This window comes from Ovis canadensis, chromosome 3, assembly GCF_042477335.2.
Source record: "Ovis canadensis isolate MfBH-ARS-UI-01 breed Bighorn chromosome 3, ARS-UI_OviCan_v2, whole genome shotgun sequence".
In the NCBI taxonomy this organism is placed as follows: domain Eukaryota; kingdom Metazoa; phylum Chordata; class Mammalia; order Artiodactyla; family Bovidae; genus Ovis; species Ovis canadensis.
This window is the reverse complement of record NC_091247.1, coordinates 145679004-145703256: the sequence shown is the minus strand read 5'-3', so window position 1 is coordinate 145703256 and position 24253 is coordinate 145679004. Positions and strand designations below refer to the sequence as shown.

The following is a 24253-nucleotide window of genomic DNA, read 5'->3' as shown; positions in this document are numbered from 1 at the left end:
CGGACCCATTTCTCAACCTCCCTTTCCTCCTCTTAAACTAGAGAGGGCGGTCCTCCCGTTATTCAGGGCCATCTCTTCATCTCTTTCCTGGATTTCGTCTCCTTCCATCAGCTCAGGAACTGTTTATGTCAACCTCTCCCTTCTCATCAATATATTATCATGCTCAGAACGTTCTATTTTGAAAATAAATCAGTAGTGACTGCCTCCTACTGCAGAGTCTTTCTTCCCTTACAGCGGAAGTGTACGTCCACCTCCCCTTTCCCCTTCGGCCTTCAGGGATAGGTTCCCAGTCACTTCACTGAAATCATTTTTGCTAAGGTCTTTAACAACCTCCTCACGGCTAACTTGACTATAATTTTCAGGCTCCATTTTCCTTGAAATTCGGACCCTTTTGTAGCTTCCACCACTCCCTCGATTCCGAAAGCCTCCCTCTCCTTCAGGAGGCTCCTCTTTTTCAGACTCTTCCTCCTTTGCTCATCCTCCAACGCCAGATTTCCTCCCAGTCCTCTGAAAACTCCTCATCTCATCTCCTGTTGCAGGAGCCAGTCACATCCATGCTTAAGATCATGGGATGTAGAGCCAGCCAGATACAGATTTGACACTGAATTTCCAACCCTTTTAAATTTTGTCTTCTGGGCAAGTTGTTTAACTCTCATAACCTCCATTTTTCTCAACTTTAAAATAAGTATAGTAATTCCCTCATCAAGGGGTGTGAGTCGGGAGTCAGAGGAATCAGGTAGACTATAAAACATTTTATTGGTTGATTGATTCAACAAAAAATAAGTCCACACTAGATCCCCTGGAGTAAGGAATGGCTACCCACTCCATTCTTGCTTGGAGAATTCCATGAACAGAAGAGCCTGGTGGGCTACAGTCCATGTGGTTGCAAAGAGTCAGACACAACTGAGCTACTAACATTTACACTTTTTTTCATATTATAATCACTATGTACAAGGTTTTTTTTGGACTGTGACATACAACATGAAATATAATGTTGTCTAGGAATACATGTATAATATGTATTTATGTAATATGTAATTTTGTAATTTATGCATAATGTGTAATTTATGCATAATTGTGTAATTTATGCAAAATAAAATTTCCTGCAGAGATCCTTACTCTTCTTAGGTTTAATGTTATATGCTTTGTTATTTTCTACTCTATTTCACAAACTCATACTGATCATTAACTACTGAATATTCCAATCCTCAATATAGCCTACAGTTTAGAAGACGTTCTAGGCTCTTGGGTTATATAAGAATTGATAACATGGAACTTTCCTTCCAGAGATGAGCTGTCCATTTGTATTTTCTTCAATGATGGAAATGTTCTATAGCTGTCTTGCCCAATGCGGTATTTGTATTGTATTTGTTCAGTCACTCAGTCATGCCCGACTCTTTGTGATCCTATGGAGAGCAGCATGCCAGGCCTCCCTGTCCATCACCAACTCCTGGAGTTTACTCAAACTCATGTCCATTGAGTTGGTGATGCCATCCAACCATCTCACCCTCTGTTGTCCCATTCTCCTCTTGCCTTCAATCTTTCCCAACATCAGAGTATTTTCCGATGAGTTGGCTTTTAGCATCAGATGGCCAAAGTATTGGATATTTAACTTCAGCATCAGTCCTTCCAATGAATAGTCAGGGTTGATTTCCTTTAGGATTGACTGGTTTGATCTCCTTGCTGTCCAAGGGACTCTCAAGAGTCTTCTCCAGCACCACAGTTCAAAGTCATCAATTCTTTGGCTCTCAGCCTTTTTCATCATCCAGCTCTCACATCCACAGATTACTGGAAAAACCATAGCTTTCACTATAAAAAGATTTGTCAGCAAAGTAATGTCTCTGTTTTTTAATACCCTTCTAGGTTGGTCATAGCTTTTCTTCCAGGAATAAGCGTCTTTTAATTTCATGGCTGCAGTCACCATCTGCAGTGATATTGACTCCAAGAAAATAAGCTCTGTCACTGTTTCCACTTTTCCCTTATCTATTTGCTATGAAGTAATTGTACCAGATGCCATGATCTTCATTTTCTGAATGTTGAATTTTAAGCCAGCTTTTTTTACTCTCCTCTTTCACCTTCATCAAGAGGCTCCTTAGTTCCTCTTTGCTTTCTGCCATAAGGGTGGTGTCCTCTGCATATCTGAGTTTATTGATATTTCTCCCGGCAATCTTGATTCCAGCTTGTGCTTCATCCAGCAGGGCATTTCTCATGATGTACTGTGAATATAAGTTATATAAGCAGGGTGACAATATACAGCCTTGATGTACTCCTTTCCCTATTTGGAACCAGTCCATTGTTCTATGTCCAGTTCTAGCTGTTGCTTCTTGACCTGCATGCAGGTTTTGCAGGAGGCAGTTAAGGTGGTCTGGTATTTCCATCTCTTGAACAATTTCTCACGGTTTGCTGTGATCCACACAATCAAATACTTTAGCATAGTCAATGAAACAGAAGTAGATATTTTTCTGGAACTCTCTTCCTTTTTTGATGATCCAATGAATGTTGGCAATTTGATCTCTGGTTCCTCTGCTTTTTCAAAATGCAGCTTGTACATCTGTAAGTTCTTGGTTCACATACTGTTGAAGCCTAGCTTGAATAATTTTGTGCATTACCTTGCAAGCATGTGGAATGAGGGCAATTGTGCAGTAGTTTGAACATTATTTGGCATTGCCTTTCTTTGGATTTGGAATGAAAACTGACCTTTTCCAGTCCTGTGGCCACTGCAGAGTTTTCCAAATTTACTGGTATATTGAGTGCAGCACTTTCACAGTAGCTTCTTTTAGGATTTTAAATAACTAGAATTCCATCACCTCCACTAACCTTGTTGTGGTGATGCTTCCTAAGGTCCACTTGACTTCACACTCCAGGATGTCTGGCTTTAGGTGAGTGATCACACCTTTGTAGTTATCTGGGTCATTAAGATATTTTTTGTATAATTCTTCTGTGTGTTCTTGCAACCTCTTTTTAGTATCTTCTGCTTCCTTTAGGTCTATACCATTTCTGTCCTTTATTGTGCCTGTCTTTGCATGAAATATTACTTTGGTATCTCTAATTTTCTTGAAGAGACCTATGGTCTTTCCCGTTCTATTGTTTTCCTCTATTTCTTTGCATTGTTCACTTAAAAAGACTCTTGTATCTCTCTTTGCTATTCTTTGGAACTCTGCATTGAGATGGACATATCTTTGCTTTTCTCTTCTTCCCTTTGCTTCTCTTCTTTTCTCAGCTACTTTAAGTCCTCCTCAGGCAACCATTTTGCTCTTTTTGCATTTTTTTCTTGGGGATGGTTTTGATCACCAGCTCTTGTACAATGTTATGAACCTCCGTCCATAGTTCTTCAGGCACTCTGTCTGTCAGATCTAATCCCTTGAATCTATTTGTCGCTTTCACTGTATAATTGTAAGGGATTTGACTTAGGTCATACCTGAAGGGTCTAGTGGTTTTCCCTACTTTCTTCAATTTAAGTCTGAATTTTGCAATAAAAAGTTCATGATCTGAGCCACAGTCAGCTCCCAGTATTGTCTTTGCTGACTGTATAGAGCTTCTCCATCTTCAGCTGCAAAGAATATAATCAATCTGATTTTGGTATTGACCATCTGGTGATGTCCATGTGTGGAGTCTTCTCTTGTGTTGTTGGAAGAGGGTGTTTGCTATGACCAGTTGCGTTCTCTTGGCAAAACTCTATTAGCCTTTGCCCTACTTCATTTTGTACTCCAAGGCCAAACTAGCCTATTTACTTCAGGTATCTCTTAACTTCCTAATTTTGCATTTCAGTCTCCTATGATGAAAAGTGTAAACCAGTAGCTGCAGGTGATTTCAGTCTTTGAAATGTGGTTGGTGCAAATGAGGTACTGAATTTTCAAATCTTTCTAAATTTTAATTTATTGAAATTTACAGAGCAGCATGAGGCTATGGTATTGAACAACACATATAGGTGGGTGACAAACAAGAAAAGAATAAATGAAAGAGCAGATGACTCCTGATAGTTATCATTTGTCAGGGCAGTGATGATGCTATTTAGGATGGAGTGATTGAGCATGACTTTGGGGCAAGTTTAGGTTGAGCAGTCACAGAAGACCCCTCGATGGAAGTAATATTTGAGTTGATATCCAAATTTGGCCAGATTTGGCCAGCTGAGGTAAGAGGATCCCTGTTGGAGAGAACAGCAAATACAAAGGCCTAGAAGAGGAAATGAGTTCGGTATATTTGAAGAGAAGAAGACCTATGTGGCTGGATCATAGTGACAGTGAGTAGTTCGGTTCCATTCAGTCGCTCAGTCGTGTCTGACTCTTTGCGACCCCATGAATTGCAGCACGCCAGGCCTCCCTGTCCATCACCAACTCCCGGAGTTCACTCAGACTCGCGTCCATCAAGTCAGTGATGCCATCCAGCCATCTCATCCTCTGTCGGCCCCTTCTCCTCCTGCCCCCAATCCCTCCCAGCATCAGAGTCTTTTCCAATGAGTCAACTCTTCACATGAGCTGGCCAAAGTACTGGAGTTTCAGCTGTAGCATCAGTCCTTCCAAAGAAATCCCAGGGCTGATCTCCTTCAGAATGGACTGGTTGGATCTCCTTGCAGTCCAAGGGACTCGCAAGAGTCTTCTCCACCACCACAGTTCAAAAGCATCAATTTTTCAGCACTCAGCCTTCTTCACAGTCCAACTCTCACATCCATACATGACCACTGGGAAAACCATAGCCTTGACTAGACGGACCTTAGTCGGCAAAGTAATGTCTCTGCTTTTGAATATGCTATCTAGGTTAGTCATAACTTTTCTTCCAAGGAATAAGCATCTTTTAACTTCATGGCTACAATCACCATCTGCAGTGATTTTGGTCTAGAAAGGTAGTTGTGATGACAAGAAAAGATTCAGGTCTTATTAATCAACTTATCCATGAATATTTCCCCTGGAGAATCCTGCAGGCATTGCACACTCAGCTTATCCTGTACAGAACATCCAAATGTGTTCCTCTCCTGGTTCCTATTTCAGTGAGTGGTACCACCATTTAACCTGTCATTATCTTCTTCCACTCCCTCTTCCTCACTCTATCAATTGTCAAGTCTTGTCATTGTTCTTCTAAATATCTCTAGAATATGTCCACTTCTCCACATGCTTGTGGGATATTTTCTTGATTCATAGACTCATAATGGTTTCTTTGCCTCAATTTATGTTTTACATGGATTTCCCTGGTAGCTCAGCTGGTAAGGAATCCCCCTGCAATGCAGAAGACCCCAGTTTGATTCCTGGGTTGGGAAGAGCTCCTGAAGGAAGGCATGGCAACCCACTCCAGTATTTTGCCTGGAGAATCCCCATGGGGTTGCAGAGAGTCAGGCATGACTGAGTGACTAAACACAGCACAGCACATTCTTTACACAGCAGCCAGAGTGATCATTCTAAAATACAAATGCAACCATGTCACTTTGGCTTCAAATCTTACCATACTCCCCAAGGTACTCAGATTAAAGCAGAAATTCTTTAACAAACACTTACTAGGATCCTTATCAGCCAAACCTGTTTTCAACAATTTGAAAATGCCTTGCTCTCTATTATTTGGGCATCTGTGAAGAGTGTTTCTTCTGCATAGGATTTTCTCTTGCTCTTGCTTCTCCAAAGTTTGGATGACATACTTATCATATAGCTTAAGCAGCACTTCCTCCGATAAACCTTCCATGACTCCCTGGCCCATGTTTGATGTCCTTCAGGTCTTCTCACTCTGAATTTCCCCATATAGCACTTCAGTTCAGTTCAGTTGCTCAGTCGTGTCCGATCCTTTGCGACCCCATGAACTGCAACACGCAGTTTCAGTTCCCTGTCCATCACCAACTCCTGGAGTCCACCCAAACCCATGTCTATTGAGTCGGTGATGCCATCCAGCCATCTCATCCTCTGTCATCCCCTTCTCCTCTTGCCCTCAATCCCTCCCAGCATCAGGGTCTTTTCCAATGAGTCAACTCTTTGCACGAGGTGGCCAAAGTATTGGACTTTCAGCTTCACCATCAGTCCTTCCAATGACTGATCTCCTTTAGAATGCACTGGTTGGATCTCCTTGCAGTCCAAGGGACTCTCAAGAGTCTTCTCTAACACTGCAACTCAAAAGCATCAATTCCTCTGCACTCAGCTTTCTTTATAGTCCAACTCTCACATCCATTCATGACCACTGGAAAAACCATAGCCTTGACTAGATGGACCTTTGTTGGAAAAGTAATGTCTCTGCTTTTTAATGTGCTGTCTAGATTGGTCATAACTTTCTTCCAAGGAGTAAGCATCTTTTAACTTCATGGCTGCAATCACCATCCGCAGTGATTTTGGAGCTGCGAAATAAAGTCAGCCACTGTTTCCATTGTTTCCCCATCTATTTCCCATGAAGTGATGGGACCAGATGCCATGACCTTAGCTTTCTGAATGTTGAGCTTTCAGCCAACTTTTTCACTCTCCTCTTTCACTTTCATTAAGAGGATCTTTAGTTCTTCTTCTCTTTCTGCCATAAGGGTGGTGTCATCTGCATATCTGAGGTTACTGATATATCTCCCAGCAGTCTTGATTCCAGCTTGTGCTTCCTCCAGTCCAGCATTTCTCATGATGTGCTCTGCATAAGTTAAATAAGCAGGGTGACAATATACAGCCTTAACATACTCCTTTTCCTATTTGGAACCAGTCTGTTGTTCCATGTCCAGCTCTAACTGTTGCTTCCTGGTCTGCATACAGATTTCTCAAGAGGCAGGTCAGGTGGTCTGGTATTCCATCTCTTTCAGAATTTTCCAAAGTTTCTTGTGATCCACAGAGTCAAAGGCTTTGGAATAGTCAATAAAGCAGAAATAGATGTTTTTCTGGAACTCTCTTGCTTTTTCGATGATCCAGTGGATGTTGGCAATTTGATCTCTGGTTTCTCTGCCTTTTCTAAAACCAGCTTGAACATCAGGAAATTCATGGTTCACATATTGCTGAAGTCTGGCTTGGAGAATTTTGAGCATTACTTTACTAGCATGTGAGATGAGTGCAATTGTGCAGTAGTTTGAGCATTCTTTGGCATTGCCTTTCTTTGGGATTGGAATGAAAACTGACCTTTTCCAGTCCTGTGGCCACTGCTGAGTTTTCCAAATTTGCTGGCATATTGTGTGCAGCACTTTCACAGCATCATCTTTCAGGATCTGAATCAGCTCAACTGAAATTCCATCACTTCCACTAGCTTTGTTTGTAGTGATGCCTCCTAAAGCCCACTTGACTTCACATTCCAGGATGTCTGGCTCTAGGTGAGTGATCACACCATCGTGATTATCTGGGTTGTGAAGATCTTTTTTGTACAGTTCTTCTGTGTATTCTTGCCACCTCTTCTTAATATCTTCTGCTTCTGTTAGGTCCCTACCATTTCTGTCCTTTATTGAACCCATCTTTGCATAAAATGTTCCCTTTGTATCTCTAATTTTCTTGAAGAGATCTCTAGTCTTTCCCATTCTGTTGTTTTCCTCTATTTCTTTGCATTGATCGCTGAGGAAGGCTTTCTTATCTCTTCTTGCTATTCTTTGGAACTTTGCATTTAAATGTATATATCTTTCCTTTTCTCCTTTGCTTTTCACCTCTCTTCTTTTCACAGCTATTTGTAAGGCTTCCTCAGACAGTCATTTTGCTTTTTTGCATTTCTTTTTCTTGGGGATGGTCTTGATTCCTGTCTCCTGTACAATGTCACGAACCTCCATCCACAGTTCATCAGGCACTCTGTCAGATCTAGTCCCTTCAATCTATTTCTCACTTCCACTGTATAGTTGTAAAGGGATTTGATTTAGGTTATACCTGAATGACCCAGTGGTTTTCCCTACTTTCTTCAATTTCACTCTGTATTGGCAATAAGGAGTTCAGGATCTGAGCCACAGTCAGCTTCCAGTCTCGTTTTTGCCGACTGTATAGAGCTTCTCCATCTTTGGCTGCAAAGAATATAATCAATCTGATTTCGGTGTCGACCATCTGGTGATGTCCATGTGTATAGTCTTCTCTTGTGTTGTTGAAAGAGGGCTCTTGCTATGACTAGTACGTTCTCTTGGCAGAACTCTATGAAACTAAGCCATGCCATGTGGGGCCACCCATAATGGACAGATCATGGTGGAGAGGTCTGACACAATGTGGTCCACTAGAGAAGGGAATGACAAACCACTTCAGTATTCTTGCCCTGAGAATCCCATGAACAGTATGAAAAGGCAGTCACTTCACCACCCTGTGAATGTCTGCTTACAAATCTGTTGGCTGCACGAGTGCAGGGATCAGTCTCCCATGTTTGTTGGTTCATCACCAGCACTTAGCACAATGCTGGGCATCAAGTAGATGCTTAGTAAACATTTGCTGGATACATACAAAAGAAATAACATGAATTCAGATATTTTTATTGACAAGCATTACCTATTGATTAGCAACAACAGCTAGCATTCATTGAGCATGCTTAGCAGTTCGTTCAATCTCCTCTGTCTCTTCTACCATAACCCACTAAAGGAGGCATTCAATTCAATTTTACAAATAGAAAACTGAAACCTGTATGGATTTAGAATAACTTGCCTGAAGTGACACAACTGGGTAAGTGATAAAATCAGGAAAACCCTGGTGCCTTCCAAGTAAAAAAAACAAAATCCATTTTCTTTTAAAATATTTTTTTATTTGTGCAAGTCAGGTTCTAGCTGCAGCATGCGGGATCCTCAGTTGTGGCATGTGGGATTCAGCCCCTGACTAGGGATCTAACTTGGCCCCCGCGTCCCCCTGCCAACATCAGAAGCACACAGTTGCAGTCACTGGACCACCAAGGAAGTCCCTACAGTTCATGTTCTTAACTCCTGCACCAGATGTGATGAGCTTTCTGAATTCCTTTATTCTAATAGAGACTTCACAGGCAGCAGCGGTTTGTGACTGGAGAAGGAAGCTGCTTAGGTCAGTTTTCCTGAGCTGAGTCATTATCCTAGACTTATGAAGTCCATTTGCTGGGCTTGAAGTGAAGCTTAAGACTAAACTGTTTTCTTTAGTTTGGTTGGGTGTATCTTGAAAAAGTTTTCAGAGAGTAAACTCCAAGGGGGTGCTGGCTGCTTGCTCTGGCAGTGGGCTCTGGGGCACCTGAGGGACTTGATGGGTGGTCTCCATGGAAAGAGGGAAGCCAGAAGCCTGGGAACTGGGGTGTTCACCATCCTGTGGCAGAAGGCATTTTACATTTTCTTTGTCATCAGTAATCCATCTGGGGAGTGGCTTTGTTTTCCAAAAATTTCTGGAATTGCCACGTTGAATTGTGACTTATAGCCTGGTGGAAATTCTGACGGACTGTTGTTTGAGGGCCATTTGGGGGATTTGTAGTCCAGTGGTTTGATGTGACTTTGGGGATTTCGATTCTGTCGTTTTGGCCTCAGCCTGTCATGTTTCTGGTGGGTTGAACAGTTAAGTGGAGTGTCTTCCTCTTGCAAGAGTCCAGGCACTAGCCAAATTTCATCTTGCTTATTTTTCACTACGTGTGTCTTTGGCAAGAGAGTGGCAATTGTTGGCAGAAGGACAATAGGGGGCAGAGAGGTTTATTGGCTTACCTTAGTGAAACATTCAGGTTAGAGTAAATGAAGGCCATAGGATTATGTTTCCTAGTTAGACTGTTCAGTCTTACTGGGGAAGAAATGCATGTTTCATATTTAAGGGTCCATATACTTCCATATATATTCATTCTTTCATTCAACAATTAGGCTCCCCAGGTGGTACAGTAATAAAGAATCTGCTTGCCAATGCAGGAGATGCAGGAGATGCTGGTTTGATCCCTGGGTTGGGAAGATCCCCTAGAGAAGGAAATGGTAACCCACTCCAGTATTCTTGCCTGAATACTGGAATACTCCATGGACAGAGGAACCTGGAGGTCTATAGTCCATGGGGTCACAGAGAGTCAGACACAACTGAGCAACTGAGCAGTACTCAACAATTATTTGTGAAGATCCTACTTTGTACTAGGAACTGGGGTTATAATGAGAAATAAGACAGACATGCTATCAAGAACTGACATTGCAGTTGAAGAGGGAGACAGAAGATGTAAACAAATACATGAATTTTTCATTTTGAATGATAATTTTCTACAGAGAAAATAAAAACAGAGGAAGTGTATGTAGAGTGCTTGGGGTGGGTGAAGGAAGGATCATCAAAAGGCTTCTTCCATGAGATTGTGACATGTAAGCTGATAGCAGAAGGATGCACAAGGGCTAAGCTTGAGGAATCTAGGGAAGAGCACTCCAGGCAGAGGGAACAGCAAGTGCCAAGGCCCTGAGGCTAGGGCGAGAGTGTTATGTTTGAGGGTAGGAATGCCGAGTCTTCAGGGGTTTTTAAGCAAAGGAGTGATGGGATGCTCATCTTTAGTATACAAGATCTCACTATTTTCCATGCAGAGGGAAACTGAGGGAAATAAAGGATAAAACAGGGAGAACAGGAAGAGATTGCTACCGGGGTTCATTAATCTGTATCAAATCTGTTGCATCATTTGATCCATTCTTACTCTATTGTTTATTTGATTTTCATGCTTGAGCCAGTTCAACTATTTCAGTTGTTTCTTCTTCATTTCTTGATTCCAGCCAATCCCTATCCTCTCCAGTTTGTTTTCCTCCAGCCTCTAGGCTTAGTTCTCATCTTAAACCAGGGTTACATTATGCATGCTCTTCTTAAAGATCATTCTGCGATCCCCTTTGCCCCCAGAATCAAGTTCATGATCTTTAGTGTAATAATCAACTCACCAGTATTGAGTCATTCGTTTGTTGGTCAGCAGATTGCTTGTTAGTGTAGCACTGGACTTATTTATTTTTGCAGCTGATAACTCTTACTGCGTATAACCAGTCATGTGAAGAGGAAAGTTAGGAACATGAAGTCCCCCTGATTCCGGATTGAACTGTTTAGAAGCTGCACGAACCATGCTAACTAATCAGTGGGTGAGACACAGCGTTCAAGGGCCAATAAGGTATTTCCATAGCCTCCTGGTAGAGTTTGTTGACTCAATAGCTCTGGGAAGTCACTCAGCTGGATACATTTTTGTTGGAATGACTTGCATGAAAGGGACAAAAGGAGGGACCTGAACTCTAAGAAAGATAAAGTCCAACCTAACCACAGACTCCCTTAACCTCTTAATGGCATTCTAGAGGGCAAAGACAGCCAGTTCTTATGGATAGAAATTATTTCATTTAAAAAGTGGAAATATCTGGTCAGAAGGAAATGCCCATTCAGTGTGAGATTTATCCTAACCCTACATTGTGTTTTTTATAGGCAATACGGCCTTGTGAGTGAAACACCATATAACAGAAGGTTAAGAAAGAGAAAACTTTGTGGTTATTTTCTGAGTTGAATTTGTAGACTTGTAATGCAATGATTCAACTCTGTCAGCACCCAGCAAGGATTCTGTCTTTAAGCATTTGTAGTCATGAGGCAAATATATGCTGAAGCATTTTCTAACCTAGCCTTACTAAGGATTCCTTAAACAGAGGGTAGTTTCTCTAGACTGGTTTTCTGGTCTACTAGATAATCAGAGGGAAAATTTAATAAAAATTAATTTTGTTCTATCATTTCTCATTGAAGAAAATAAGATTTTTGAGGTTGTTGCCCGTGATGCCAAAGGAGATAAATGAAATTTGTTTCTGCCAATTTTAAGAGCCATGATAGAAGTTTTTTTTTTTTTTTAGAATAAGTAATCGTTTTAAAAGATAGAATGGTAGAATAGCTCAATATTTTCTGTATTCAACTTTAAGGTGGGGTATAATTTTAATGTCTATACTACAAGTGAATTATAATTTTCCACCATATTTTAAGCATAATACAAATGTTTAGCTGACAACTATATTGTACCAACAATACCATAAGAAGTACCACAGAAATCAAATGTGAGAAAAAGGAAAGGAAAACATTTCTCTAATTTTGCCATTTTAAAACCAGCTGTTTTAATATTTCCTTCCAGTTAGTCAATATGTTACCTAATTTTCCTATAGTTACAATCATAACCTAGACAAGACTTTGCAATCAGGTTTTTGTTTCTAATGTTACGTAAGTCTTTTTTCTCAGTCATTTTGCATTTTGAAACCCTGATGTGCCTTTATAGTAGAATTTCTAGGCAATAATGGATCTCTTCATAAAGGTTATCTAAGTTCTGGAAGTGAAAGGTTTTCATTGCTGTTCTCAAAGTTACCATATTGTGGGTAATCTTTATTGTTTCAACTAAGACAGCAACTTGCCAGGGCCCAAACAAAGCTCCTAAGATTAACAGTCCTGGGAGAACAGGGGATGGGTCACAATCTGTGAGTGCTAAAAAGATGTCAATTTTCCTTTCCTGTTCTATCAAGAGTACAAAGCTCTTAGATTTTATGCTGAAGGCATCGAAACTACTGCTCAATTTAATGACAAGTACAGGGAATGCACATAGGGCCTTGTGGTTTGCTGCCTTTACAAGGTATTCAGTAGAAGAAAGGCCACAGATAACAGCATAAATTCTAGCTACTGTTAATCATCTGTTCCATCAAGGGAAAGAACACACTGATATTAGAAGCAAAGGGAGGCATTAATTAAAGTGTTTGCCTGCTGTAGTAAAGGTGATCTGTATGGAGTTATAGGGATCTTTTATCTGCTTTTCTCATATTTGTCCAAGGTTGTACAGACTTTCCCATGGATTTAGTATGTGCCCAATAGCAGACACCAAGAGAATTCTTCAGAAAATATTTTCTGAACTAAAATATTCTCCTCAGAAGTGACCTGGAGGGAAAGTGATGTGGAAGGAAGGGAGGATGTGATTTGCCCCTCGAGCCTGTGAGAAAGCTGCAGGGCATACCGCAGGGAGGGGTCCAGTTTGATGTTTGTGGCTGTATCCACAACACAGAAAATTAAGATGGGCTAAAGGGTGCAGGGAAGGTGGCTCTTCCCCAACCTTTCTCACTTGGCACATGAGATAACTTTCCAGAGCTTCTCTTCTATTCTTTGCACTCACTAGCCCAATGTGTTCTGGGACTGAATGTGCTAACATTCATAAGCCTTGTTAATTACGAGACGATCCTCATTGTCGTCATCTGCCTCAGTCGTGGATTACCAGATGTCCTTGGTCAATGAGGCCTGCATGAATATGGATTTTACTCCAGAATCATTTGGTTTCTTAAAAATATATATTGTTAATAACAAGCTCAGAGGTTAAAGTGTCTGCCTGCAATGGAAGAGACCTGGGTTCGATCCCTGGATAGGGAAGATCCCCTGGAGAAGGAAATGACAACCCACTCCAGCATTCTTGCCTGGAGAATCCCATGGATGGAGGAGCCTGGTGGGCTACAGTCCACGGGGTCTCAAAGAGTCAGACACGACTGAGTGACTTCACTTTCACTGATAACAATGTATTGGTTTTCACAGATGAGAGAACACACTGTTTATCTGGCCCTCCCTAGAGACAGGATGTAATGGGCTAAATGACAGAATACTGGATTGTCACCTAGAAGATGAGCTGAATGGGCCAACCGTCACATGCTCCAACCACCGCTGGGCCATGTCTGTTACTTGTTTGCTCACTCACCCACTAGGCTGGTATTGGTTGACTCAATTTGGCTGGTTGTTGTTCTTTGTTCAGTTGCTCAGTCATGTCCGACTCTCTGCCACCCATGGACTGCGGCACTCCAGGCTTCCCTATCCTTTACTATCTGCCAGAATTGCTCAAACCCATGTCCATTGAGTTGGTGATGCCATCCAACCATCTCATCCTCTGTCGTCTCCTTCTTCTCCTGCCCTCAATCTTTCCCAGCATCAGGGTCTTTTCTAGGCTATTTGCATGAGCTAAGGAGGCAGAATCTCAAAGAGCCTTCAATCTGACAGAGAACATAGACATAACCTAAAAATCTCTTAATAAATGCAAAGTTAAATTGGTCATGGGTGTGAAGAAAGGAGGGTACAAGGGGGCTGCGAGTGCCGATTGGGGGTGGTGACCTGGTCAAGAGCTATCCCCAGAAAGGAATGACTGACCTTCCGTTGAAAACAAGAATAAGAACATTGGCTGACAATTGCCAAGTGGTTCCTATGTACTAGGCCCAGATTTTAGTGCTTTATATGGATTTTTGGTGAGTTACGGACTCATGTTAACATATAGGCGAGAAAACTCAGGCTTGGAGATAGTAAGTAACTTGTTTAGGATCATGCAGCTTGAGTAGAAATACTGGAACTCAATTTAATTGCAAAGTCTGGAGTTTTAACCAGTCTGTTGTACTGTCTCCTGTCTTGTTTGAGATATAACTTAAGCAGGTGAAAAGATGGTGGGAACGGATACCAGGCAGGTAGAACAGCTTGTGTGGAGCACAGAGGTGGAAGAGAAGAGAAGCAGGGCGGCTGGGGTGATGAAGGAAGAGAAAAGAAGCATGCAGAAGAGGGTGCAAGGTGAGGCTGGGAGGAGGGCAGAGCCAGGCTCTCCGGAGCTGGAGAGCCAGGTCAGACTCTGGCACTGCCCAACAGGAAATCACTGAAAGGTTCTAGGCAGGGGTGGATGTGATCAGACTAGTATTTTGAAAAAGTCACTCTAGCTGTAGTATAGAGCTTCAGTTCAGTTCAGTCGCTCAGTCGTGTCCGACTCTTTGCGACCCCATGAATTGTAGCACGCCAAGCCTCCCGGTCCATCACCAACTCCCGGAGTTTACCCAGACTCACGTCAAGTCAGTGATGCCATTCAGCCATCTCATCCTCTGTCGTCCCCTTCTCCTCCTGCCCTCAATCCCTCCCAGAATCAGAGTCTTTTCCAATGAGTCAACTCTTCGCATGAGGTGGCCAAAGTACTGGAGTTTCAGCTTTAGCATCATTCCTTCCAAAGAAATCCCAGGGCTGATCTCCTTCAGAATGGACTGGTTGGATCTCCTTGCAGTCCAAGGGACTCTCAAGAGTCTTCTCCAACACCACACTTCAAAAGCATCATTTCTTCGGCACTCAGCCTTCTTCACAGTCCAACTCTCACATCCATACATGACCACAGGAAAAACCATAGCCTTACTAGATGGACCTTAGTTGGCAAAGTAATGTCTCCGCTTTTGAATATACTATCTAGGTTGGTCATAACTTTTCTTCCAAGGAGAAAGCGTCTTTTAATTTCATGGCTGCAATAACCATCTGCAGTGATTTTGGAGCCCCCCAAAATAAAGTCTGACACTGCTTCCACTGTTTCCCCATCTATTTCCAATGGAGTGATGGGACCGGATGCCATGATCTTCATTTTCTGAATGTTGAGCTCTAAGCCAACTTTTTCACTCTTCCTCTTTCACTTTCATCAAGAGGCTTTTTAGTTCCTCTTCACTTTCTGCCATAAGGGTGGTGTCATCTGCATATCTAAGGTTATTGATATTTCTCCTGGCAATCTTGATTACAGCTTGTGTTTCTTCCAGTCCAGCATTTCTCATAATGTACTCTGCATATAAGTTAAATAAGCAGGGTGAAAATATACAGCCTTGGCGTACTCCTTTTCCTATTTGGAACCAGTCTGTTGTTCCATGTCCAGTTCTAACTGTTGCTTCCTGACCTGCATACAGATTTCTCAAGAGGCAGGTCAGGTGGTCTGGTATTCCCATCTCTTTCAGAATTTTCCACAGTTTCTTGTGATCCACACAGTCAAAGGCTTTGGCATAGTCAATAAAGCAGAAATAGATGTTTTCCTGGAACACTCTTGCTTTTTCCATGATCCAGCAGATGTTGGCCATTTGATCTCTGGTTTCTCTGCCTTTTCTAAAACCAGCTTGAACATTAGGAAATTCATGGTTCATGTATTGCTGAAGCCTGGCTTGGAGAATTTTGAGCATTACTTTACTAGCATGTGAGATGAGTGCAATTGTGCAGTAGTTTGAGCATTCTTTGGCATTGTCTTTCTTTGGGATTGGAATGAAAACTGACCTTTTCCAGTCCTGTGGCCACTGCTGAGTTTTGCAAATTTGCTGGCATATTGAGTGCAGCACTTTCACAGCATCATCTTTCAGGATTTGAATCAGCTCAACTGGAATTCCATCACTTCCACTAGCTTTGTTTGTAGCGATGCTTTTCAAGGCCCACTTGACTTCACATTCCAGGATGTCTGGCTCTAGGTGAATGATCACACCATCATGATTATCTGGGTTGTGAAGATCTTTTTTGTACAGTTCTTCTGTGTATTCTTGCCACCTCTTCTTAATATCTTCTGCTTCTGTTAGGTCCAGACCATTTCTGTCCTTTATTGAGCACATCTTTGCATGAAATGTTCCCTTGGTATCTCTAATTTTCTTGAAGAGATCTCTAGTCTTTCCCATTCTGTTGTTTTCCTCTATTTCTTTGCATTGATCACTGAGGAAGGCTTTCTTATCTCTTCTTGCTATTCTCTGGAACTCTGCATTTAAATGTGTATATCTTTCCTTTTCTCCTTTGCTTTTCACCTCTCTTCTTTTCACAACTATTTGCAAGGCCTCCCCAGACAGCCATTTTGCTTTTTTGCATTTCTTTTCCGTGGGGATGGTCTTGATCCCTGTCTCTTGTACAACGTCACGAACGTCATTCCATAGTTCATCAGGCTCTCTATCTATCAGATCTAGGCCCTTAAATCTATTTCTCACTTCCACTGTATAATCATAAAGGATTCGATTTAGATCATACCTGAATGGTCTAGTGGTTTTCCCTAGCGGTTTTCTTCTATTTGAGTCTGAATTTGGTAATAAGGAGTTCATGATCTGAACCAGTCAGCTCCTGATCTTGTTTTTGCTGACTGTATAGAGCTTCTCCATCTTTGGCTGCAGAGAATATAATCAATCTGATTTCGGTGTTGACCATCTGGTGACGTCCATGTGTAGAGTCTTCTCTTGTGTTGTTGGAAGAGGGTGTTTGCTATGACCTGTGCATTTTCTTGGCAAAACTCTATTAGTCTTTGCCCTGCTTCATTCCGCATTCCAAGGCCAAATTTACCTGTTACTCCAGGTGTTTCTTGACTTCCTACTTTTGCATTCCAGTCCCCTATAATAAAAAGGACATCTTTTTGAGGTGTTAGTTCTAAAAGGTCTTGTAGGTCTTCATAAAATCATTCAACTTCAGCTTCTTCAGTGTTACTGGTTGAGGCATAGACTTGGATAACTGTGATATTGAATGGTTTGTCTTGGAGATGAACAGAGATCATTCTGTCATTTTTGAGATTGCATCCAAGTACTGCATTTCGGACTCTTTTGTTGACCATGATGGCTACTCCATTTCTTCTGAGGGATTCCTGCCCACAGAAGTAGATATAATGGTCATCTGAGTTAAATTCACCCATTCCAGTCCGTTTTAGTTCACTGATTCCTAGAATGTCTACGTTCACTGTTGCCATCTCTTGTTTGACCACTTCCAATTTGCCTTGATTCATGGACCTGACATTCCAAGTTCCTGTGCAATATTGCTCTTTACAGCATCGGACCTTGCTTCTATCACCAGTCACATCCACAGCTGGGTATTGTTTTTGCTTTGGCTTCATCCCTTCATTCTTTCTGGAGTTATTTCTCCACTGACCTCCAGTAGCATATTGGGCACCTTCTGACCTGGGGAGTTCCTCTTTCAGTATCTTATCATTTTGCCTGTTCGTACTGTTCATGGGGTTCTCAAGGCAAGAATATTTAAGTGGTTTGCCATTCCCTTCTCCAGTGGACCACATTCTGTCAGACCTCTCCACCATGACCCGCCCGTCTTGGGTTGCTCAGCGGGCATGGCTTGGTTTCATTGAGTTAGACAAGGTTGTGGTCCTAGTGTGATTATATTGACTAGTTTTCTGTGATTATGGTTTCAGTGTGTCTGCCCTCTGATGCCCTCTTTTAGGTGAGGGCAAAGGTTGATTTGGGGAGATAAATTAAAACCCTTTAGAGGTGGAGAGGGGTTTCAGAGGAATCAAGGTGCTGAGATAATTTCTAAACTTATGACTTCGGATAAAGATGTCATGTTGAGAAGGGAGCAGTGGGAGATGATGTTGCTTGGAGGGAAAGATCACACATTTGATTCAGGCTGGTTGAGTCTGAAGTATCTTTCTGAATCCAGGCGGAGTGGTCTAGTAGATCATATTGTATATACATCATGAGCTCAGGAAGAGGTTGGGGCAGGAGATATAAATGTGTGAGTCACCCCAGGGAGAGGTGGTAATTACACGCATTGGCATGGGTGAGAATAGTCTGGGGAGAGTCTCTGTGTTTTCATCGCCCCCCTCCATGCTTTCTTTCTTCTTTCCAACTTGTCTCTGGGTTGTATGCATCCCTTTCCTTGCTCTGTCACCCATCTGCAAACCTGATTCCTTTGCCCCCTTCCCCATCAGTCCATCCATCCTTGTGCTCATCTGTATTCTCCATCCCTCCATCCGTCTCTTCCTTCTTTCCACTCGCTAACTTGCTGCTGATGCATGCTGATTTTTCTGTTCTCGGCCTCACTGGAGTTTCTTTTTCAAGGCAGCCAGTGACACCCCCACCCCCACCCCCAGCCCCCAGCACTAGATCCAATGGCTCATCCTGACCCAGTCTCCATCTCCTGGCTTCTCCTCAGCATCTCACTCTTGATACCTCTTCCTTTGAACATCCTCCTTCTCTGTGTTCCCTGGCGTGTATTATCTTGACCCTCAACTCTTCTCTGATTTCTCTTGTTTTCTTCAGATACAGGACTTTCTATTGGTTTGGCCAAAAATTTGTTCGAGTTTTTCTGTAACAGTGCATGGAAAAACCCGAGCGAATGGCCACCCAATGCTGCTACCCCCTAAACGGATGTATTCCCCAGAAGTGTTTTCTTCCTCCTCCTTCTGTGCATGCTCCACCAGCCACCCACTTGTGGACAGCACCAAAAACATATCTTTCTAGCCAGCACCTGAATACCACAGACCTGACTGTCCAACTGTGGGCTAAATGCCTCCTCTCTGCATCCTACTGGCATCCCAGACTCAGCACTGTCCATACCAAACATTTCCTTTTCCTTTCAAGCAATTCAGTGTCCTATATTGTCTGTTTAGCTGGCTCCCCCTTTCTTCATTCTTTTTATCCCTCTTTAATGCTACCAGATTCAGAACACTGTTATCTATAGACTGGGACCTTTGCCTTCATCTCCTACCCAGTTTTTCTTCCAGGTTTCTTCTTGTTCTAAATGAATCCTATGCATTTGCTCTAAATGAATCATGTATCCAACCCACTTCATGTCTCCTCAGCCTCAAATCTTTAATAATCCTGTTACCCCTGAAATAGGGCTTCCCTGGTTGCTCAGCAGTAAAGAATCTACTTGTAACGCAGGAGATGCAGGAGATGTGAGTTTGATCCCTGGGTGGGGAAGATCCCCTGGAGGAGGGCATGGCAACCCACTCCAGTGTTTTTACCTAAAAAAAATCCCATAGACAGAGGAGCCTGGCAGGCTACAGTCCATAGGGTCGAAAAGAGTCTGTCATAACTGAAGTGACTGAGCACAGCGTGGCGCCGCTGAAATAAGTACAGCCCCTTTAGCCTAGTTTTAGTGATCCTTTTCACCTGGTCTTGATAGAGTCTCCCACCTTTATCTTCTGCTTCCACCTGATACATGTGTTCTGAGCCAACTATGTCAGCCTCTCCTCCAGGCTGCATGATACTTGAAGGCAGACATCTGTGCTTCAGAATCCTTGTATCACCTACATTCACACCTGGAACATAGTAGGTGCTCACTAAAGGTTTGGCATGTGCAGTCCGCTTCTTATGTGGAGGGACCTCCTCTCCTTGTCTTAAGAAGTAATATGGTGTATGTAATGCTGTGCTTAGTTGCATGGTCATGTCCAACTCTTTGCGACCCCATGGACTGTAGCCCGTCAGGCTCCTCTGTCCATGGGGATGCTTCAGGCAAGAATACTAGAGCGGGTGGTCATGCCCTCCTCCAGGGGATCTTCCCAACCAAGGGATCAAACCCAGGTCTCCCGCATTGCAGGCGAATTCTTTACCATCTGAGCCACCAGGGAAGCCTGATATAATAGGGCCATTTAAAGTTGTGCATTGGGAATTCCCTGGCAGTTCCGTGGTTAGGACTCTGTACTTTCACTGCAGGGGGCAAGAGTTCAATCCCTGGTTGGGAAACTAAGCTCTTGCATGGCATGGCCAAAAAAATGTGCATTATATATACATAATTCAACTTTTAGAACTTATTTCTAACACCGCTTTCTTCATGAAACCATTACTTATACTCCTAAGAACCATCCCTTCTCTGAATCCTCAAGATATTTCTCTTTCCTTAAAATTTTTTTTTTAGGTACCAGAGGGGGATGCAGGGCTATTTCAAAGGAGATATGATCCCTAGTCTGATATCTTTGTTGGGTTTGATCATTGTGTTTTTATTATAAAGCGTTTGATTCTAAACCGTAATGTGAAGACTCATCTACCCTATCACCAGCTGCCCACAATCCCTTTCCTGCCATAGTTCACTCCATTGAGCTCAGATTTTGGTTCCCTGGGCATCTAATGTGGTGCCTTGCCCACACCAGTTTCTCACCATTTGTGGACTTGAATTAGGTGAAGTGATGCATCTGGCTGCCAATATCGCCCATCATAAGAGAAGAGGGAGTCAAAGATGGGAGCTGTGTTTATTTTGTTTCAGTTGCCAGTTTGCTTCAGTTGCTTCAGTGACCAGAAAGTGCTAGTTACTAAGCTGTGTCTGACTCTTTGCGACTCCATGGACTGTAGCCCTCCAGGCTCCACTGTCCATTTGAAATTCTCCAGGCAAGAATACTGGAGAGGGTAGCCATTCCCTTCTCCAGGGAATCTTCCTGCCCAGAGATTGAAGCCAGGTCTCCTGCATTGCAGGTGGATTCTTTCGTCTGAGCCACCAGGGAAGAGAGGGAAGGCAACAGTGCCTCTCTCACAGGACCAGTAGAAGCAGTAATGGAGCTGTGTGCCACCGTGAGTAGCTATTTCTGCCACTTAGTTTGGGGGATACAGGAAATGAAGCCAGTATGAAGGTAAATATTAAATATTAAAGATAAGTATTATGCAAGCACAAGCGTGTTTCTTGTGGAGTTAATCTCTATGTGATCTTTCATTCCCAGCCCTCTGACTCTGCCAGCCAAGCCCAGGGCAGGCACTTCAAACCTATCACTATCTTGTCTCTACCACAGAGGTTGGGAAATGAGTTCTATAAAATTATACTTTGTGTTCAGAATCCTGTATTTGTGATTTGAAGTTGGTCCACTCCTCAGTCAGTTCTTGGAGGAGCTGTAATTCTTCAATCTTCCTAATTATCCCCATGGATATAAAATGTTGAGGACCTTGTAGGATCTTTCTTTAGGACATGATCCATTTCTTGCCCTTTTGAGAGATAGCCAAAATCTTAGGATGAAAAAATAACTCTTGATGAAAGGGTTTTGGACAGTTCTCCCAAAGCAGCCACTGAATTACGGGAAAAACATTTATGGGGAGAAACCACAGGGCATAGAGGCAGGGTCTAATTCAGTCATCAATAAGTCCATTGTTTCTATCTTAGGAATCTTATTTTTCCATGGAAGTTCTTTAAAAGGGCTAGAGCACTCAGAGAACCACTTCAGTTCTATATGGGGTCCCAGAGAAAGACTTGGGCAGTGAGTAGGGAGGAGAGTTTTCTGCTGATGAAGGGAGCTGAGTCAGGCGTTTCCAGGGGCTTATTTGCAGGTTGGTTGACCATAGTGAGGAGGATACTCTTAGACAGGATCGGGTTTCACATGAGAGTCAGGAGATCTAAGGAGGACCATCAACTCCAAGCAGGAAGCGAGTTACTTTTTTTTGTTTGTTCCCAGAATATTCAATTGCAAAATGAGCATAAGAATACCTGGGCCCAGCCTTCTTAGCAAAGTTATTATGCTGATCAAACCAGAAATGAGGAAGAGGGGGAAACTAAAACGGTTATTAAGCATTTTGAGATGCTAAACATGTTATAGAAATGGCTTTCATTTCATTTTGAAAGAGGCAATAGCATTTTCTGTTTATTAAGTGACCCACAAAATTAATGAGAGATGTTCAAATGCTCTGAGCCCTTAAGGAAGAATGAGTATGAACACAGGAACCAACAGTCTGTCTTCTGTGAATTGCTGCTGCTGCTGCTAAGTCGCTTCAGTCGTGTGAATTGCTAGTGGTAGTGAAAAGAGGCCCACTTCCAACATCTTCTTAGGTTTGAAGTCTTTGCCTAAACACGGTTATGCAATATTTTGGAAGTCAGTTCCAAGCTTGCTCGAGTTGCTTATGAGAGATTTTGTTTATTAAATAATTTTCTGAAACTTACCAAGTTTTAGTGACTCACAGATTCATGCTAACTTATGTCTGACATTTATAGAATGAGAGGGGGAGAGATCACCTAATTTATCCTATGTTTTACAGGAAAGGAAACTGGGAGCCAGGAAGTCTAAATGACTTGCCTGGAGCTGTATGCTGTGCCCATGGGAAAGCTGGGCTGGAACCCATCCTCCAACCTTCCCAGCTCAGTGTTTATCTTCAAATACACTTTCCATGAATACTCTGGACATATATCCTACTTTCACGGTCAAAGCTAAATCCTTGGAAGAAAGTAAGAATGAATTTTTCCCTGTGATTTCAAAATAAGAGAAACATTTTGTAATTGTAATACACCATGCTTTTAAGAATGTATAGTTCTCTGTAGAATCTGTAGGTCATAAAGTGCTTTCCAACACATTTAATCTCTGTAACAATTCAGGTGAAGATTGTTATTAATAGAAGCAGCTTGGTCAATTTTCCAAAACTCAAAATTGGGACTCAGGAAAGGTTTGGGTTTTTAATTCCATTTTGGGAGTTTTTGTTATGCTATAAGAAAGATGATACCTAAGTGCTCTTAAGTATGAGTGATCATTAGTCACAGAGAGGAGACTCCCAGATACCCGCCCCCACCCCCACTTCCTTCAGCTCCACGCTGAAGCTAGGCTCTGCCTCAGTGTATCCTAAAATGTTGACACCCACACTGCTGTGACATGACAATTCATAGTGGACTGAGTTTTCCAGCTCATCAATCAACAAAAACTCACTAGAGAAAGGCCTAGTTGAATTCACACTAGCAGTGGCAACAATAATAAAAACAGTTGATGTTTATCAGATACTTATCATTTCTAGATTACTTTTAATTTATTGACTGATTTGATTTTCCCAGCAAGGCTATGACCATTATATTTCAATTTTATAGATGAGCCACAGAGAGGGTAGGTAACCTCAGGTAACACAGCTAGTAAATGGTAAGTAAGTAAAATTTGCATTTTTGTTTTCCTTATTAAAAGTTTTGGGAGGATCCCTTGGAGAAGGAAATGGCAGCCCACTCCAGTATTCTTGCCTGGGAAATCCCATGGACAGAGGAGCCTGGTGGGCTACAGTCCATGGGATCGCAAAGAGTTGGACACAACTGAGCGACTAACACTTTCCTTTTCAGTATTTTCATATAGTTAACTCCAACTGTTCAATCCTTTGTCTATGGTCTAAGATTCTCCCCTGAAGCTCAGATTCTCAGCTCCAAAACCACTGGGTTGAACTAGCAGTTCATTCTAGTACTATTGTCCCCTCACCACTACTGAGGGCTTCCCTTGTGGCTCAGCTGGCAGAGAATCTGTCTGTAATGTGGGAGACCTGGGTTTGATTCCTGGGTTGGGAAGAGCCTCTGGAGAAGGGAAAGGCTACCCATTCCAGTACTCTGGCCTGGAGAATTCCATGGGGTTGCAAAGAGTTGGATACGTCTGAGGGACATTCACTTACATCACTATCACCTACTACTGAGGCAAGAGGCAGAAGGCCCCCACCCAGGGTAAAGCAATTGGATATTCACTCTCTATGGACTGAAACTCCAAGACAAGAATAGCAGGGCAATTGAGGGAAGAAGCTAGGCCCTGCCCAGACCACATACTTCTTATTCTCCAAGTCAAGAGAACTCCCTGGCCACACATACCCAGAAAAGGCTCCTTGGAGGCCAGAGCAGAGTTTTGTCAAAGGATGTTCTACCCAGATGCCTTTTTGGTAGGATCCATCTTGACTAAGAGATGCGTGTGCACACCTGGGAGGATCCTGAGGTATACCAGATATGGACTGTGAACCAGGCAAATCAAAATGATTGGTCAAAGGAAACCTGGAAGAGATATCCCATCAAAGTAATTCAAACTGCCACGAGGGTGTGACTCAGTGACTCTCACCCCGAGTCCTCCTGTGTGACTGTCCACAAGTACTGTACTTTTCCCCTGTTAATAAATGCTTTACTTGCTCCATTATTTTCCATCTTTGCGGAAATTCTTCTCTGCAAAGCCAAAGGATCAGGGCCTATGTCACTGACCACTGGTCTAATTGCGAGGATCT

The 24253-nt window shown here is 42.5% G+C and overlaps 1 long non-coding RNA gene across 1 annotated transcript; it reads left to right on the top strand.

Annotated features, from left to right (window-relative positions):
- Nucleotides 1–10762: 10762 nt before the first annotated feature.
- Nucleotides 10763–24168, top strand: LOC138437353 (uncharacterized). The gene is made up of 3 exons (XR_011255885.1): nt 10763–10941; nt 20747–20842; nt 22289–24168. It is a non-coding gene; the product is annotated as an uncharacterized lncRNA (long non-coding RNA).
- Nucleotides 24169–24253: the final 85 nt, after the last annotated feature.